The 17,417-nt window shown below is 43.6% G+C and overlaps 1 protein-coding gene across 1 annotated transcript in view; it reads right to left on the bottom strand.

Annotated features, from left to right (window-relative positions):
- HAF01 (HAC13 protein (HAC13)) overlaps nt 1-17,417 on the bottom strand; it is a 121,299-nt gene that overhangs the window by 24,064 nt on the left and 79,818 nt on the right. The window lies entirely within an intron of this gene.

Here is a 17,417-nt window from a genome sequence, read left to right as displayed (position 1 = left end):
TTGTCCAACCTACTCAGCTAGTTCGCCACCTTGGTTATCCTTTAACTTGGACGATTACTCGTCGCCAACAATTTGATTGGGTTCTTGCAAAGTTAAAGAAAAAGCTTGAATATTGGAAACTTGCCACTTGGCCATTGCATGCCAGGCTACGGATTGTTCAATCCATTTTAATGAGTTTTATTTCACTTTGATCATGTTCAGCAAAGGAGATCTTGCAGCCTTCATGTCTATGGTTATGGAAACCTTCTGGCGCTCTAATCATGGCAAAAGAAGTCTAAGAGCATACATTGGTCGAGGGTCTTTTCCCCTCCGCCACTGGCTTTGCAAGAGCCTCGACGTTCTTATTTTCTAACTCTCAAAAGAATCCATTCAGTAGCAGATGTTGTTCATGATGATGGGACCCCTCTTTCTTTTCCTTTGGCTGCTGCAAAATATAGTCTTGACATACACTATTGTTCTGTATGGCGTCGTATTACTCCTGCAAAATATAGTCTTGGCATGCACTATTGTCCTGCTGTAAAATATAGTACTGGCATGCACTATTGTCCTGTATGGCGTCATATTACTTTTACGCTTCAAGAGTTTTTACCAATACCTCCATTACCTCAGGAGGAGACCTTTGATCCTGTTCAGACGGACGCCTTCCAGACTCCAGAGGTGGATGTTGCTGCAGCCCCAGACACTACAGTTCCACATCAGGAGGGGCTTTTAGATGCACCGGTCCCAGTCACCTTGTTTGCTGACCACGAGGGGGCTACAGGCACTTCTTCCCCGCAGACTGTTCCTACCACAGTCAGGACGACCGAGAAAGTGCAGGCACAGATGAGGACTCTAGATTCCTATTCAGCCCAACCTCAGGCCTCCTCAGCACTCAGCTCCAGTTCTGCTGATAGAGACATGGCAGGTCCTTCTTCTCCATCTTCCACGAGTGCAGGTCTTCTTCGCACTCCTCGGCCAGACTTGCTTATCAGGAACTCTTTTTTGGCACTGGCAGATTCGACGACTTTCATGGATGAGGACTTTGTGCCCACCACCTTGGGGGTCTCGGTCATGGGGATCCTTTTTGATAGGGCCTCCCCTTCAGTAGGTGTGGGGATCCTCTCACTTGTTGAGTTTCCTGCCCTCAATAGGAGTATTTCGGCCCAGGGGAAGATGGTCTCCTCTACTAGGTCGGGTAAGCCTTTCCATCCAGCATCCTCTCGTCGATGAGGATAGTCAACAGGGAACATACAGGGCCTAGGCGGAGTTCCACACCGTCGCCGTAGGTAGCTGATCCGGAATCAGCTTCCTCCAGGTGTCACTGGAGGTGCGATTGATATCCTTTTTATCCAGGAACACAAGTTGGATGCCAGTGATTGCTCTAAATTGGGCAAACTGCTTTCAGGACATACCTTCAAGTTGCCTGATATGGGCACAAGGGGAGGTACTTGCATTTCGGTCTCTCCCTCTATTCTCCCCTTGGTTGCTGGTCATGGTATTATTTTCCCCTCTAGAGCTCAATGGATCATTATTTTGATTGGAGGACGTAAGATTGGTCTTCTCAATCTTTATGCTCCCAACAACAGAGGGGAGCGGATCTCCTTTCGGAAGGAGCTACTCTCTTGGGCCCCCATTGCAGATTCTTGGATCATTGGTGGCGATTTCAACATGGTTGAGTTGCCATCACACAAAAAGGAAGGCAGACAGAGTGGAATTCATTCTTTGGAGAGGGCAGCCTGGGATGCCTTTCTTTTTCAGTTCAGCGGCAGGGACACTTGGTTGGATGATACCTTTCATGTTATGCCACAGTCACTCATGTATTCTTGGTCAAACAGGAGAATACACATGCCCATCCATGCACATATCGACAGATTTTATGTAGATAATTGGGCACTTGACAGAGGAGGATCTGTATGCATTTCTACTGGGGTTTCCACCTTATATCATTTTCCAGTGGTGTTGCACATCCTTGAGTCTCATCAGAGAGAACGTTCTGCCAGTGTCAGGATTCCGGATGCTTTTTATGCAAAGGAGAGCCTCACGGAGGATATTTTACAGATTTGGATTTCTCACATACAGGGTGGAGCTGTCCGCCCATCTCAGGTAGCTGCAGCCTTATCCGGAATTAGTGGCTATTATCATCCGGAATTAGTGGCTATTATCATACAGCCGCTGATTCCAGGAGACGTGAGATTGGTATATGCCAGCAGTTAGCGTCCCTTCAGAGGTAAGAGCAGAAGAGGCCCACAGATGCTTGGATTCAGGAGCGCCTTGCTGCAGCAAGAGCTCATTTGCAGACATTGTTGGATCAAAGAGCAGAATATGCCTTTCATGCACGGGAATCCTTTTGGATTCTATAGACTGTGTTTGCAAGCAATCATAAAAAGATTAAATGAAAAAATTTGGATCACCAAAGACTCTATGATTTTTGTCCTTCCATAAAGTCCAAAGTGCCCAATTTCGAATCAAAATGAAAAATAGATCAAAATCCTGTCTATGTGAGTGAATCCCAAACAACCAAAAAGACTTTCCAAAAGTGCCGCTTGAAAATCTAATTGGCAAGCGCTGTCTCAAAAGTCCAAGAAAATCACGTGTATGAGAACAATGCCAAAAAAGATGAGGTATTGATTCCAACTGAGCCAAGCATCTGCGGCAAACAATCGGAGCTATATGTCTACGTGCTAGCATCTGCCCAAATGGAAGAACTCCTAGCAAGACTCTCCACAAGAAAACTTGTCGTCGCAGAGGAATTTTCGAATGCCAAATCGCAATCTCTTTCGCCACCATGTTACAGGACGATTAATATGCCAAAGGTTATTTGCCCTCTGCAAAGCCCAAGGCAAGGGAAAAAGAACTTTGTACAGTGAAGAAACTGTACTAGACACTCGTAATGGGCGGCATGACGAGCCTGGCAAACGAAGAGTCCAATCTTGAAGTTGGTCTTCAATTTCTTTTTTCTTTTTTTTTTTTAGTGCAAAAAAGATAGTTCTATTAAGTAAGAAAGAAACTCACTAGAGCAAGCTCTGTGCAGAAATACAACATGCTAAGCATGTAATAAAAACACCTCAGAAAAATGAGGTAGAAAGAAATCAAGGCTGAGGCTGAAAATGCCAACTCAACCCTATAGAAGTCTCATCAAAGAAGGGAGAGTCTCTCCAATCTCTGAGAAAAGTAACTCTCCTAGAGGAGGCTGCTCGAGATGATCCTTGCATGGTCGCCCAAATGGCCATCAAAGTGTGTACCGTATTTGTCCAAGTACTGGCCAAGATCTGAGAAGGGTGAACCTGAGAACCCTCCAAAGCCTCAGTGCATCTGGCTCTCCAAATGTGCCATGCTGCAATGCTAGCTAAGACCTCCCAAGGAGAGTCAACGGAGGAATGAGCAGCCCTGGAGAGAGTGGCCGGAACATCCTCTAGAGAGCACGACTCCACAAGGTGTCGTCGGATGCGAAGAGCCCAAGAGGAGTCAAGTTTCTCAAAGAAGACTTGGGGCCCTGAAAGAGTGAGCCAAGCCACTGATCCCCAAGTCATGTAGAAAGGTAGGCGAATAAAAGTGCTAAGAAGTCTTGCCATCCCCTTCCATATGATTCTCGCCTGTCTGCAATCCCAAAGGCAATGTTGTATTGTCTCCAAAGCAGAAAGGCAACTAGGGCAAGAAGGGTCAGCTCCGAAGCTAGATCTCCATTGGTTCACTGCTATCCCACCATGAATAGAAAGCCAAAAGAAGAGAGTGATTTTTCTATTCTGGTGGGATTTCCAGAGCCTCTGCCAAAAAATTTTCTGCAAGTCAGCAGAAATCTGAAAGTTCTCCCAATGAGGAGCTCTAGTAGGCCTCCAACCCCTACAGCTAAGCTGGAGTTTCCTGGCATTACTCACCGTGTAACGAAAGAAGGGGATGCCCTTCTCTCGGTGCCCTTCATCTATCCATTCCCATTCCCCAGGGTCCCTCTTTAAAAACTTAATTGGGACACCTCCATAGAGCCACAGCCTCCATGAGCCCAGGGCGATGAGAAGCGGGTCAGGATCCAAGTACCACTGGGAAAGAGAGCCATGCTCCATGAAGCCCACTATCCTGACTGGCTGAAACTGTACCTCCAACAAGATATCGTCTGTGGATCTGAACAGCCTGCCCCCGGAAGATATATCAAAGACTAAGGCATCCTCATGTGTGTCATGAAAAGCAATCACCTGTAAAGGAACTCCCAATCTAAAAAATGCCCCCATCCATGTGGAGCAAGTAATAGGCATGTCATCTGTGTCCACCCAATCCAAGGGCAAGGCTGCATCAATCTGTTGGACTCTCTCTGCACTTCCTCTGAGAATAAGAACCATCTGGGCCTCTCAGTCTGCAGGAAGCTTCCTGAATGCTTTCCATGCTCCCACGGTAGATGCAGGGCCCCTCTCCCATCTTGGCCACTGCATGTAAGGAGAAGCTCCAAGTGGTCTGCAACCATGTCATCTGCCAGCTCACTATCCAGAAGCTCTTCTTCCTGGCGGATAGGAAGCCTCAGTCCATAAATATCAGCTTGAGATCTAAGGTAGATACTCATAGCTTCGGCCACAAACAGAAAAAGAAAAGGGGCAAGAGGACATCCCTCGCGGACTGATCTGGAAATCTGAAATATGTCCCCTCTTACCCCCCCAATGAGCACCTAGCTATGGGCTGATCTGTAGAGAGAGGATACTCCTCTAATCCATGCATCTGAAAAACCAAAGCGAGATAGAGTACCCTCTAAAAAATTACTCTGTCGTAAGCTTTCTCAAAGTCCAAGAGTAGAATGGCCAATCTCTGGCAGCTCTGCATGGCCCATTCTGAGGCCTCCCATAATGAGAAAATATTATCAAATATACTTCTGCCATGCACAAACCCTGTCTACGTGTCATGAATCAAATCTAGAAGAAAAACCTGTAGCCGCAGACTGATGGCTTTCGCCAGAATCTTGTAACAAGTGCCCAATAGAGAGATGGGTCTCCATTAAGACACTAGATTCCTATTACCCCCCTTTGGCATGAGATGAATGAGACCATCTGTAAGTGAGTCTGGCATCTCACCAAGAGTCCCACACGCCCTGCAGGGCTGATGTAATGTGATCACCAATCTGCTCCCAAAAAGTAATAAAAAAGAGAGGGGTAAGTCCATCCGAACCTGGGCACTTGCCCTTGTGAAGGGCAAGTAATGCAGTCTTGAATTCTGCATTGGTGAAAGGTGCATCCAGAGAAACATACATCTCATCCTTCACCATTACAGGGATACACTGCCAAATAACCTCTCTGGCGTCATCTATAGCCTGTGTGCCCGGATCTGCAGTGAGAAGGGATGCAAAATAATCTGAAGCTACACGCATGACACCATCAAGATCTGACTATAACACCCCATTTGAGTCAACAAGCTGCGAGATACTATATCTACTATGTCTGGGCCCATGAGTAGAGAAAAAGTGTTTGTTGACCCTGCGTAGTGTGTGTGTGTGTGTGTGTGTGTGTGTAACCTCACAACTGTCACCCACGAGGTAAAAACCATAGATTCCACACACAGCAGGGAATATCCATCGTGACACCCGCCAACATCATCAGCTGACCTATCGAGATTCCAAGCATCCACATACACATGAACATTCCTTACAGAAAAGTCTATGTACTAAGATTCCATGAGAACTCCAAAGATAAAGGGCACTCAATTGCGCTTAATTTTCTTCCTTCACACTATGTAGACTCTCAAGGCTCTAGGAATACGTGACACGATTCCCGTGCCTATAGAAGCATGTTTCCTTATTAATACAATTGTAAGGCTTTAGAAGCAAACTCTTCATGGATAGTTTGATCATTCTCATAGTGATAAGAGGCATAAGAGGCGAGCCCTAAAAGAAGGTATGAGACTTTGAAGACTCTTAAATTTTAGGTGTAAGAGGCATTGGTTATGCTTTTATGTTTTATTTTTTCATGGGGATAGGAGCAGACTTAAAAAATGTCATAGATTCACAAGACATGTAGATGTAGTCATAGGAAACAGAACCATCATTGACAAGCTTGCATTGCAGAATTTAAAATGCCTTGAGTTATGAGGACCAAAGTTGGAGAAGTTTAATACTCAGTACACATTACAATCTGAACACAAGCGAGAGCTGACATATCACATAGGGTATGACTCATAACTCATGGTATAAATTGAGAATTTGAGCATGAATAAGCATGAAAGGCTGAACATGAATAAAGCATCAAGCATCATAATACAGCCTTGAGGATAGACCTTAGCATGTGTTAGAATTATTGGCATATTCTAGGCAGTGACCAATGTAATCCATAAGTGATATTTTGGTCATCATTCTTTATGTAGATGACATGCTGCTCACAAGGTCAAATGAGAAAATAATTGCAGATTTCAAGACTGAATTGAAAGCTGAATTGACATGACAGATTTGGGCATTTTAAATTTATATTTGGGGATCCCCAGTTCGTACAAGACAAGTGTGGCATTGTTATGTCTCAATCCAAGTATTTGCAAAAACTCTTGGATAGGTTCAACATGCAAGATTATGAGCCTACAACCACTCCTATGGAGTCAGGGCTGAAGCTTACTATGTATGATGCAGGTGAATCAGTGGATGCCACACTTTACAGACAGGCTGTTGGATGCCTCATTTATTTGTGCAATACATGGCCCGATATTCAGTATGCAATATCTCAAGTGAGCAGGTATATGCACAGCCCAAAGACTACACATTAACAAGCTGTAAAACACATCTTCCGTTACTTGCAAGGCATAAAGTCTTATGGCTTGATGTTTCCCAGGGGGGGTGTAACAGAATTTCTCTATTTCCTATACTAGATATCACGGGAGTAGCACCACGAGTATCCTCCCAGCCAAATCCTGTTGGAGCGTGAAAGCTGACAGCGAATCAGAATCCCAAAATCATACGTGAAAAGTCCCATCTCCCTCTCTCACTAACTCCAACAAGCCCCATCTCCCTAGATGGATCTAGATGCCACATGTCATCATCATAGGGCCTTCCTAATGCATCTTTTCACCCCTCTCTTGGGATACTTTAATTTTCCTTTGCCCCTAGGCACATTTCTTGCATTAGGCCCTTAGCCTTGGATCCACCTAGTCTGGTGCTATCAACCCTCACCTAGGACCTTGACATTAACTCCCTCTCGATCATTTACATGAAGCGCAAACAAATATATTACAAACATAGATCCTTTAAGGGAAATGTCGACTGATTCTTCCGAGGTCATGCTACCTCGGCTAGAGCGTAACAATCCTTCCCTCTTCAGACATCAGCGTCCTCGATGATAAAGTCTGGGAACACTCTCCGCAACTGGTATACGGATTCCCAAGTAGCTTCGGATAGAGGCTGACCATGCCATGCAACCAACACCGTGGGTATTTTCCAATTTCGTATTTGCATTGTTCCTCGGTCCAGGATTCTTGTTGGTTTGCACCTTGCATTATCCTCTATCTCCTGAAACAAAACCACACCTTCGATTAGTGAGTCACCTGTATGTAAAAATTTCTTTAAGCGCGAAACATGAAACACTGGCTGCACCTTACACCCCTGTGGTAATTCTAATTTATAGGCTACCTTGCCTATTCTCTTTAGAATTAACCACGGCCCACAGTATCGAGGTGATAACTTAGCACACTCTCCTGAAGTTAACGACTTCGAGTGTGAAGGAACTCTGAGAAAAACTTTTTCTCCTTCCTTAAATACTCTTATAGACCGATTTTCATCCGCATACACCTTGGCTCTATCCATAGCCTGGCGGATATTAGCTCTCGCAAGTGCTAGCATCTCCCGCATCTGAACCACAAAGTTCGCGACACTAGGCACTTTCTGAGGTACTCCAACTATAGTTGGATTCGCTGGTCTATAACCATAGTTCAGCTCAAACAGACTGAACCCTGTAGAGGAATGCTTTCTATCATTGTAGGTAAACTCTAACAATGGCAACCACTTGTCCCATGTATGTTGCCTCAATGACACATATGCCCTCAGCATATCCTCTAAAGTCTGGTTGACTCTCTCCGTCTGACCATCCATTTCAGGATGATCCCCACTACTCATTCCCAACTCAGTCCTTAGTGTCTCAAATACCGCTGTCCAAAAATGACCTATCTGACACTATGGATCTAGGCAATCCATGCAGACGAAATATATGTCTAATAAATAAATCTGCCACTTGTGGGGCACTAATAGACTCTCTAGTCGAAATGAAGTGAGCCATCTTGGTTAGACGATCAACCTCCTTGTGTTGTAGGACGCCCTACAATAAAGTCCATGGAAATGCTCTCCCACTTACTTAGTGGTATCTCTAAGGGTTGTAAAAGTCCGGGTGGCTTCACCCGCTCGGCCTTACTTACCTGACACGAAAAACACCGTGTCACATATTCATGAATATGCTTTTTCATTTTTTGCTAAAAGAAATCTCGCTTCACGAGATCATATGTCTTCTCGACTCCTGGATGTCCCGCAGATGGGCTATCATGGCACTGTCGAATGACTCTCTGCCTGAGATCATTCTGACTAGGTACTACTACCTTGCCATTTCTCTTCAGCATACCATCCCTTATGGTATATCTTGCATATGTTTGGCCTTTTCTGGATGCCAGGTCATCCTTTTCGTTTTCCCCGGGTTTTAACACATGAGCCTTTAGGCCATAAGCTCTGGACAAACTCATCCACCTTTTGAGTTTCCCTAATCTCGATCATTACAGCACTCTCTAATACCGTAAAACTCATATTGTGCATAATGCGAGACAACGCATCAGCAACCTTATTATATTTTTCCCTTCGGTGCCGAATTGTTAAATTAAACTCCTGCATGACCTCTGCCCACCTAGCTTGGCGACCCCTCAAGTCAGGCTGTTTACAAAAATGTTTCAGAGTATCATAATCCACATCCACATAAAACTCTGAACCATATAAATAATGCCTCCATGTTTTCAAAGCATGGATAACAGCATACAACTCCAATTCATAAGTTGGCCAATTCCTTTGAGAGGGAGAAGCTTCTTGCTTTCAAAGGCTACTGGCCTTCTCTCTTGAAGGAGAACTGCTCCAACCGCAATGCCACTTGCATCGGTTTCCACGAACAACGGTTTCTAGGGATCAACTATTTTTAACACCGGTCCTGTGACCACAGCTTGTTTTATGGTGTTAAAACTTTCTTGTTGATTATGTCCCCATATAAAAGGTACTTTATCTGAGGTCAGATCAGTCAATGGCGATACTATTTCGAAATATCCTTTGATATGCCTTCTATAAAATTGGACAAATCCCAAGAATGATCGCAACGCGGTCAAACTCTGAGGGATTGGCCAAGTCAGTATCGCAGCCACTTTCTTTGGATCCATTTCTACCCCCTCTGGAGTAATTATGAACCCTAAATATTCAAGCCTAACCATACACAGTATAGTTTTCCTTTTATTTACATAAAGACTGGCTTTCCTCAAAGTACTCAACACTATTCTTAAGTGTTGACGATGCTCAGTAATACTTTTACTGAACACTAGAATATCGTCAATAAAATGTACTACAAACTTTCCGATATACGGACGTAGTAAATCGTTCATAAGCATGACAAATGTAGCCGGAGCATTGGTAAGTCCGAAGGACATTACCAAAAACTCATAATGACCAAATCTGCTTCTGAAAGCAGTTTTATGCACATCCTCGGCTCTAATCTATCTGATGGTAGCCACACTTAAGATCTATCTTGCTGAAAATCACGGCTCCATGTAATGCATCTAGCAAATCATCAATCCGAGCCATCGGATACCTATGCTTAACAGTGATATTATTCAGTGCTCTGTAATCTATACAGAGGCGAAACGTATCATCCTTTTTCTTCTTTAATATCACTGGCGAAGCAAAAGGTGAGAAACTTGGTTGAATCTGCCCCAACATGAGGTATTCTTCCAATTGTCTACGCACCTCCGCCTCTTCAGTAAAACTCATTCTATAGGGAGGTCTATTTACAGGTTCTGCCCCCGGGATCAGTTCAATCTTATGCTGAACATTCCGCTCTAGAGGTAACCCATAAGGTAACTCATCCCTAAAACATTCAGAGAACTCCTCTGCTATTAGATTAGCCAGCTTGGCCATCTCACCACTTTGTGTAACATCAGTGCTAGCCGAAGAATCGTTAACCGGCTCTACCGATGCTGTGCAAAGAAATAAAAACTCTTCTTGAGCTTTTCGGATTTCCATCACGGAAACCAACGGTCCCTGAGGTACATCTTTCTCACCTCGTAAGACATAAAGCACATCATTCATTTTGAATTGATATACGTGCTTTTTCCAATCAATGGCTGGATTCTTCCTAGAATGCCACGCCATATCCAGGGCTATATCTGCATGAGCAAGCTTAGTCATTTCAAAATCAAGCTTCTCAGCATAGTCCTGAATACGAAGCTCCAACTGGGTAACCCTTTGGTCCCATACTTCAGTTGAACTTCCATCTGCCATCCTGACTGTATACACATAGTCAGATGGGCTGGTCTTTAACTTCAGCCTCTTCACGAGCTTGGAGTTAATCACATTGTGCGTTGACGCCGAGTCAAACAACACAATGACATCATGATTGGCCACTTGCCCTTTCATTTTAATTAACTCCGTATCATTAAAGGCTGTATACCCCGTTGCTGCAGGCTTAGATAGGATGTTATCAGGTGCACTCGTTACTAACTTAGCAACAGACACACATAACAAACAAGGTACTGACCTCTGAGAAGATCCCACTAGCTGAATCTGCATCTCTTCCGCTCTGGGACTTCCCTCCATTTCCATGTCGCGTTCTGAGACTACCATCTCAGCCATCCGACGATCCTTATTCCGTGGACAATCCTTCCACTGATGAGGTTGAAGGCCACAAAAACACAAGCCTTCTCTCCTCGCTTTTTCCCTTTGCTCTGGCTTTAAGGGAGACTTAGACCAAGCCCGGGCTGCCATTGGGATTACTTTCCTTTTCACTCCAATGGTGGTAGGGGTTACTTTCCTTTTCACTCCAATGGTGGTACTTGATTTAGGAGTTTCAGCTGGTTTCGCCTGCTTGGCTTGACCACTAGGCTGAGAACCACTCCCTTTATTAATCCACCTCTTCTTAAACCCAGATTTCTTCTGGTACCCATACTGGGTTCCGACCTGCGCAAACCCACTAGGCTTGCTGCCCTTGGCATCTTCATAGTTCAGGGCTATGGCTATTGCATCATCCAACGTGTTCGCATACTTAGCCCGAACTTCCATTTTAATCCGATCATTCAATCCAAATATGAAATCCTTCACTTGGATTGATTGAGGCAGGGGTTCATCAACCTTAATTACGCTCTCTCAAAATTTATCAGTGTACTCTGCCACTAACAAATTTCTCTGACGAAGGTTTCTATATTGATCCCAAGCTCGGGATGCTTCGTCAGGAGGTAAGAAGTGTTTTCTGAATTCTCTTTTAAACCCCTTCCAGGTAGTGGATGCTATACCATCTTTTTGTTGTTTAATCCATCACCGATCCGCTGCCTCACTGGACATGTGGGTGGCCTCGCGGATTTTCTTGATATCATTTCTGATTTCACAAATGGCGAACGCCTCGTCCCATTTGTGTAACCAGGTCTCAATGACATCAAAACTACGGTCATTCATCCGACCAGAATACTTTTCCGGTCTATAATTGGCAATATTAGGTACTTTAGCCTTTCTAGGCTCGATCGTATGGACACTAGACTCCCGTTCCATTGGAGCCTTTCCTTTCTCATCTCGAGAAGGTCTGGCAGACATACTGTGTATCACTCTTCTAAGTTCAGACTGCCCTACATTGGCTTGTAACTGTTGCGCTAATAACTGCTGCAAGGCATCCTCAAGTAATGCAATCCTACCAGCTAAGGTGTGAGCTACTGGGTGCGACACCTACTGGGTCAGCCGGATTCCTGATTCACCAGGGTCCCTCCTGGAAGCCCCTTCTTTTGCTTCCATTCAGGTCAATGGGTGTTTTGCTTTTTTTTTTTCTCTTCTCCCCTTTTTTTTTCTTTTTTTTTTAATAAATAAATAAAACACCGCTAGAACACTGTATTTACAGACTAACAAAATTCAGTGTACTGGCACTCTGACACAATTCCCTATACTAGGGAATACCTGCAATCCCAGCTTCACACTAACTAGGCATTTGACACAGGCATATATCCAAATCCCGCTTTTCCCTATACTAGGGAAATTCCTGCAAACTAACTCTGACTAAAGCACACAGGCACATACACAGGCATAGTAAACTGCAAACTCTGCTGCACAGAAACAATAAGCTGCATACTGAAAACTGAAATCTTATATAGAAGGAAAAATTGATGCTCCCTGGTCTTGCTCGCTCCTGCCTCTTGATTTGTTCATTGATGCTCTCTGGTCTTGCTCGCTCCTGCCTCTCGATTTGATACCCCTTTGATACCAAATGAAACAGACTGTATACACGCCTCAGCTCCACAAACAAATGATGCGCTTTTCTTTTTTTTTTTTCCTCTGCCAAGGCGTAGCTCTCTGATCGCAAATGATACGTCTCTACCTAGAATCAATCTCAGCCTACGAACTATCTACGTGACCTTGGAGGGCTGTGACTGTGAGTCCGTTGGGGAACTACGCTACATCGCTGCCCGTACGTCACCCATCGTCACGCCCATGCCGTTCGTCGTCACCCCTACGCTTCAAGCCTGCTATCCGGTACCAAAGATCAAGTGATACATTCTTCAAGTTACGATTGACTAGCAGCATGGGATGCAGATATTCGCCTGGCCCGCCAGTGGAAGAATTGATGGGCTAGTATAGAAATGCGCGTCCATTCGAGCGACGTAGATCCACACAAACAGATACCAAAGCGTAACCGCACGTCACGAAGGGCCGACTTGAATCACATGTAATAGAAATTCTGTATTGAATCCTCAGAAATGCTTGAAAATCTTCACTTCGTCGTCGCATGTTGCGTCAGCACTGCACGTTAAACTTTATCACAAAAACATTTTTTTTTTAATTTCGACTCTCTCCAAGAGAGCTCTCACGCTCACGACGCACTTCACGTCCAATCAAACAGATCCCCTCTCTCACCTAGCCTGAGCTCTGATACCAAAATGTAACAGAATTTCTCTATTTCCTATACTAGATATCACGGAAGTAGCACCACGAGTATCCTCCCAGCCAAATCCTGTTGGAGCGTGAAAGCTGACAAAGAATCAGAATCCCAAAATCATACGTGAAAAGTCCCATCTCCCTCTCTCACTAACTCCAACAAGCCCCATCTCTCTAGATGGATCTAGATGCCACATGTCATCATCATAGAACAATCGTCGTGTGAATTGAGTGGGAGAGAAGTAAGGAGTCTCACTTGCACAATGTTGGAATACACACAAAGGTGGAGGCTGAAAACAATTTTCCTCTTCTTAGTTGTGAAAGACTACTGCTTTTTCATCCTTAGAAAGCCATAAAGCTTCTCCTTCCCTAGTTGTAGATTTAGTTTCTTTTCCATTAGCCACCTTCCATATTCCCTTTTTCATGAGAATAAATTTCAGTTTGGTCTGCCAAGTGTGAAAACCCTCTCCCTCAAACTTATCTATCTTGATTTTGGAGGCCATTTGGGAAGGTCTTACCAATTTAATGGCAGTGTCTAATCCCTTTACAAAAGATCAAGAACAAAGAAATCACCTTCACCATATAGATGCAAATTGCTAGATAAAAATTCAGAAAAACCTAGTTGTTTGGCATATGCGTAACCACTTGGCTTCTCCCACAACCTCTTAACTGGGGTCTTCTTTACCTTGTACTTTGTCCTTGTAGTCTTCTTAACATTGGAAGAACATTGAGAACTTGGCATGTTGTCAAGAAATCAATATCAACTGAACTTCAAAGAACATTCTCTGAACTTTAAAAAACAATGTCTGAACTGTACTTTAACTCCACTTTATACGTCAAGCATCACCTTAGCATTTAGTGTAGCATCAACTTCAAGAAATATCTAGAAATGCTTGTTGAAAACATAGAAACCTTGGAGGCTTGATACCTCACTCCACATAGCATCAAGCTTGGGGCTTTTGTTGTGCAATCAAAGGTACACAAGAGGAGAAGGCTCAGTACAAATCTCAGACAAAATAGCGCGTCACATCACCCGCGGCAGCAGCATCTTCTTCAATTGTGAAAGCCATGTCTTCTCCTAAACCGACTGGTTTTTCTTCAGTTTCTCCTCATTCACTTGACCATTTACACTCAAATTTCACCAGCAGGTCGCTCATAGGGTCGCCTAAGTTGTCCTCATAGCATTTGAGGAATGGTGGCTCCAGCAGGCTCAATTCACAGAAATGGCGCAGGATGAAGAAAGAAGCAGCACGGGCTGTAGAAAATCTATTTCCCAAATTCCTCCCAGGTGGAAGTGCGCCCTAACGAGGGGAAACTACAACAGAGAGGGCATGAGCAATGGTGGTTTGCAGGTGGAGAACAGGCTTATGGCATTTCAGAAAGGAAGGTAGAAGAGAAACTCCATTTGGGGAAGAAGAGGGAATCTTCTTGGAATCTCGTGGATTCTCTTCCTAGGCACTAGGATTCTCAGCAAGCTCTGATACCACAGGTTGGTTCATAGATTGAACAATGAGACAAAGATGAATCAAAATGAACACTTCTTTATCATGAGTGGTTACATATATAGGCAACTGCCTCCATGTTGGTAGATCCCAGATCCACAATTATCTCCATGATTATCTCAATCAGTCACCTCCTATGATCACTCCAAATCCACACATCACACCAACTTGACATACCTAACTGCCAAGTCAGTAGAACCTTCTAGCACACCTACACTCACACACTCCTTGCATAGGACTCCAAGCCCATAGGCACACACACACATACATCAATTTGTCCTTCATGCTTGAGCTCTAGCAGAGGGAGATCCTCATTCGCACCCCACGCAGCCTTTCTATGTTCCATCCTTTTAGTTATTTTCAGTTTTAAGAGTGTGTGATGAATGATGTGTGGTGGTACTAATTTTCAGTTCATGGTTTTAGATTCTTGTTCTAATTAAATAAATCCTCGAAACCCCGCTTCCACATAAGCATGGCTCTGATAAATAAATCCTCGAAACCCCGCTTCCACATAAGCATGGCTCTGACAACTATTAGAGCTCGAGTTCTTCCGTTGATTTATTTTGTTAAGCTTGATATTGTAATTTTAAGTCATTTCAGGACAGCCAGCCAGAAAACAAAATTCAGTTCAAGGAAAGGAGCAAGAGAAGGAGAAGATCAAGGGAAATCCCTCTAAAAACAAAAGACAACGCAGCCCAAAAGGTTTTATGGGAATCGAGCATGTGTTGCAGGAAGGAAGGGAGGAGGATCAGATGAATTTTAACGAAGATGAAGAGCACACAGATTCTGATCAAGAGGAATGGGAAAAGAGAGGTACCAGTGTACCCAAGGAAGTTAAGTTTCAGGGGAGGAACTATAGATCGATGCAATCCAAGGATTCAAATATTTCAAGGAATTGATGATCAGCCTAGGCATTCAAGATAGGTGGACCGAATCGAATTAGGAGAGAAGCATGTTCATATGACTAAGTATAATGGGGATCATAAGCCAGAAACTCTACTTGGATGGATGTAGAGGCTGATGTAATTTGCACACGAGGAGTCCACTGAAAAGGGCGAAACTCAAATTTTCCACTCTTCCATTTAAGGTTCAGCAGCCATATGGCATCAAGCACTTGCATCACAAGGTATGGTTTCAAAAACTCGAGACAGATTTAAAACTTAGATTAAAGAACACTTTTTATCTCTCGAGTTTGAAAGAGAGGTGTTCATGGAATGGGATAATTTCAGACAAAGGATAGGAGATTCACTGAGGGATTACACAGACAAGTATTGGTCTACTTTGCGGAAAGTGCAAACGTTCCACTCTGTAACTCAGCAAGAATAACCCTGAAAGCATCTAATTGGACCTTTGGAGAAGGGAGATCTGTCACAAGAAGAGATAGACCTGAGTCTAGAAAGAAGAGGGGCGTGTTTCAGCCGAATAAACTGAGATTCTCTTCAGGTAAGAAACCAAATCCTTTTTTTTTCTTTTTCTTTTTGCAAAGAAAGGCAACTTCTATTAATGCTTCAAAAACTTCATGCAAAACAGCAGCCATGGAGGTGCTGAGAATGGAAAAAACCAAGAAAGGCTGAAAGAAGAAACCAAATCCTAACTCGGGAGGAGGTAACGAAACAGGACAGCAAAGGAACTCATCCCCTCTAGGTAAAATGGTTGATAAGGAGACAGTGCAAAAATATAGGTAGGAAGGTTTATGCATCTGATGTAATAGTGCCCACAAATTTTTAGATTGTCCATTCTGAAAAATTAAAGGAACAGCCCCAACAAGGCAAGAGGCTGAAAAGGGTAAGGCACAAGAGAAGGAGGTACTTGCGGATGTGAAAGAGAATGATCCAGCCCACACTCTTCTAAACACTTGGGTGACACAGGTTCCACTCACAACATTGGCTGATGTGGATGTCATTTTGGGATAGCCATGGCATTATTAGACTCAGCCAACCTATCGAGACAAGCTGGTGACACTGCAACATGGAGGACGTGACATTCTATTACAGAGACATAGGAAGTCTTATTCCTATGGTGAGCAATCTTCATGTACTGAAATTTTAAGAATGCTATTTGTTCTTACTTGATTTACATAACGGAATTAGGTAAGGAAGGGACTGAGGATAGCTCAACTACAGAGAAAGGACAATTCCTAGAGGAATATGATGATTGCTTTCTAAGGGCTTTGCCTAAGACTTTACCACCTAAGAGACCCAAGGACTTATCCATAATTTCATCCCAAGGAGCACACCACCTAATAGACCTCCATATAGGGTGAGCAAAGCACAAAAGGACGAAATTCAGAAGCAAGTTCAAGAATGGTTGGAAAATGGGTTGATAATACCTACTAGTTCACATTTCTGTTTGCCAGTACTTCTATCTTTAAAGAATGATGGGTCTTGGCATACGTGTGTGTCGACTACATAGCTCTAAATAAGATAACTATCAAGAATAGGTTTCCAATCCCTTGGATTGATGAAATTCTTGATAGCTATGTGAAACTAGGAGATGGGAGAAAGCATCTTGATCAAGAACTAAAGGAAACAAAACACCACTCTTTCATGAATGCCCAATAGTATATTCCCACATCAGGAAAAAATCAGCAAAATCATGCCACCTCCCATGGTATTTTATGTGATTTCATCCAGCAGGGAGCAACAACTCCATTGGAACTTGTTTTCTAAACGTTCTAAAATACAAGAAAAATCAAGACCAACGAATAAACATGGATGCCAAACGTTCAGAAGATGCGAAGCAATGCTTTCTTAGCACAACTTGCGATCATCTCTGTGAGGTTTCATTTTATAAGGAAAAACATCCACACACACCACTTGTTACACTTTTTGGTCCCA

This window comes from Dipteris shenzhenensis, chromosome 16 (assembly GCF_047967505.1).
Source record: "Dipteris shenzhenensis isolate YYH24624 ecotype China chromosome 16, Dip_SZ_1.0, whole genome shotgun sequence".
Classification (NCBI taxonomy): Eukaryota; Viridiplantae; Streptophyta; class Polypodiopsida; order Gleicheniales; family Dipteridaceae; genus Dipteris; species Dipteris shenzhenensis.
This window is presented reverse-complemented; position numbering and strand designations above follow the sequence as displayed.